Source organism: Euprymna scolopes, chromosome 16 (assembly GCF_053919585.1).
Source record: "Euprymna scolopes isolate OS-2025 chromosome 16, ASM5391958v1, whole genome shotgun sequence".
NCBI lineage: Eukaryota > Metazoa > Mollusca > Cephalopoda > Sepiida > Sepiolidae > Euprymna > Euprymna scolopes.
In genome coordinates, this window is record NC_136497.1 from 119,807,829 (window position 1) to 119,810,938 (window position 3,110).

The 3,110-nt window shown below is 30.9% G+C and overlaps 1 pseudogene; it reads right to left on the bottom strand.

The window, feature by feature from the left end:
* Window positions 1-374: 374 nt before the first annotated feature.
* On the bottom strand, window positions 375-511 carry LOC145296503 (U2 spliceosomal RNA; annotated as a pseudogene).
* Window positions 512-3,110: the final 2,599 nt, after the last annotated feature.

Below are 3,110 nucleotides of genomic sequence, written 5' to 3' on the forward strand. Positions count from 1 at the left end.
AGTTTGTAATCTCCGTCGTGTCTATTGTTGTGAAATCAGTGGTGTTTTATTGCCGCTCGTAAAGATGGCGTCCTCTCAAACGGCCATCTTATTTCGGCGGTTAGATTATAAGAATAGGAACAGAAAATTGTCTGGCGCTAGAAGGTAAAGATTTGAAAAAAAGTAATGTGTAAAAGAGATCGAAATAGACAGAAAAGAATTATTGAAATAAGAAAATATGATATATGGAAAAGATAAGAACGATTGGGTGTTAGACAAGCAATGTTCCGAGTCGAAAAATAATTAAAATGTTATCAAAATGAGGAATAAATAAGGAGATAAAACGTTTGTAAAGTAGGGTTAAACCAGCGGCCCGGAAAAAGGGAAAAGGGGCACTCTTGTTGGGTCAAAAAATAGTAATTGTCCCAGTATAGAGGGTTTCCCCTCCATAGACTGGGACAAATTACCTTAAGTGCAGCATCTGCAGAACAGATACTACACTTTGATCCCAGCCTGAAGGCCAAGAAGCTTAAACTATTACCAGCTATAAAAATGGCAAAATGATGGCTGCATTGGCATTAATCAGAATTATGTGCTAGTGAATAATTTTGAATCTAGAATTGATATGAAGCTGGCCAGTAAGCAGTGGAGTACTCTGAGATAATTCGGTACAACAGGATAGGGATCCATTCAACATATCATTGTCTACGAGAATTACCTCTGCAAGTTCTCTCTTGATAATATTCAGAAAGTCGGGTAAAAAATGGGCACTTAGTCTCGTATCTTTCGTCGTAATAACAATAAAGCAGAGAAAGACTAACGGAGTAAAATTTTACGGAATTAGGAACATATTAAATATATAACAAAAATAAAAACGAAGAAATGGAGTATATAAAAATGTAGATTAATGCAAAATCACAAAACAAATATACACAAATCTGATATTTACGATAAAGATCTTTTTCAATCATACATAGGATCTAAATAAGAAAATAAAAAAAAAACACTCCACCCAATTTTAGAAGCCAAAGTAAAAAAAAACATTATAGTGAACAAGCCCGTAGACAGATCTATACACACACACACAGATTTATACACATATACAGACTTATATACAATTAAATATATTGATAACTAACACGATGAAGGAGTTTCTAAGTGTATACATTGAGCATAGTTTAAATATTAGTGTTTAAAGGTTAATTAATTCATTAGTCTTTCTCCACATTATGTTGCCATCAGTAGCACTTATGCACTTAGATATATAATGCTTTGCGTGGAATTACTATAAACTTAGGAATAATAATAGTTATTTATAATCTAATGTTTTTATTACTATAGACACCTTTTGACCACTCCCTACACTCACAGCATACTTCTCTAATCTAATAATAATTTTCCACCATAAATCACAAAACGTTATATTAATGAGCATATAAAGTTAATATCCCTAAATTATGAACTGATGTAGTATTTTAGTTTCCTTGTAGTCCGTTGAACAAAAGAGCATTAATTAAATTAAACTCTATAATACTACTGATATTATTTATTCCTATTTATTTCATCAAACATACAAATAACATCAAATTATAGTATTAATTTAACCCCATAGAGAATCATACAAAACATTTTATTTTTATAAAATCATAAGTATTCCCATTTAATATCCAGAATATGATTTTACCATCAGGAAGCCTCGACGTCTGGATCAACGTAGGTCTCCAACTTTACATACACTTATTGTGATCGAAATCAGCAGAATTGCCTATTTTTTAATTAAATCGTCTTCTCCAGTCGGAGACAGATTACAGTACACGAGGAGCTCCACATGCCTCAACACAGTAACTCAGTCAACAACACATTGAAGTCTAGCTTCCGATGTTGTAGTCCTACGGTTGCTTTTATAAAATTGATGTTTATATAATGACGTGATTTTAAGTTAAAAAGGCAACAGTTACACCTTCTAGTTTAATTGTTTTCGAAAGAGTAACATTCATTCCGAACAGACCCCAGTTTTATCAATAACTTTTTGTTGTTTTATACGCCTTAATTTTTTTTCTGCTTGTGTAGTTTTATAACTTATCAAATGCACGTGTGGTGTTAGCCTGTATCAGATTTTAACTCTGATCAAAATCGCACAATTACTGCTTTTGTCATATTTTTTTAAATATTTGTATTTGATATTTATCCGGGATTCTAATACAAAACATATTTAAGTACACTGCGAGACGTATCTATGTGAAATTTTAAGAATATTTGCTCAGCCGTTTCACAGTAGATAGAGGGCGATTTCACACATACACATACGCACAAACACATATGGAAAGGTGTCTTTTATATATAAACTCCGAGATATATTAATTTTAAACGAATAAATACTTGTCTATTTTCATAATGTTGTAATTTAGCTTTTAAACATATTTCATATGTATTTAAATTTAAAATTAAAATTCGATTAACGGTTCCAACACGGAGAACAGTACCATTAATTATATAAGTTGCTATATATATGAGTTGCTAAAACTCTTAATTAATTGGGTTTTTTTTAACTTACCATCATGGTAAGGAAAAAAGTAAAGGATAAAAAATTCTGATTTAAGGAAAATTTGCTCAGCCGTTTCCCAGTAGATAGAGGGTTATTTCACACATACACATACGCACAAACACATATGGAAAAGTATTTTTATATATAAACTCCGAAATATATTAATTTTTAACCGGTAAATACGTGTATATTTTCATAGTACTGCGTTGCAATTCGTCTTCCAAACGTATTTCATGTGTATTTCAATTTAAAATTCAAATTCTATTAACGCTTCTAACACGGAAAACAGTACCCTTAATTTTATATCGCGTTGCTAAAGCATTTTCCCAGCATTTTAAAAACGACAACTGATAAAATCACGCAGACTCTTAATTAATTGTTTTCTTTAACTTCTAATAATGGTAAGCAAAAAAAAAGTAAAAGATAAAAAAATTCTGACGCAGGAATATAACTTCGAAATATATTTAAATACGTGTTTATTTTTATTGCGTTGTAATTCGTCTTCCAAATGTATTTCATGTATATTTTAATTTAGAATTCAAATTCAATCAACGCTTGTAACACGGAAAACAGCACCCTGCATATA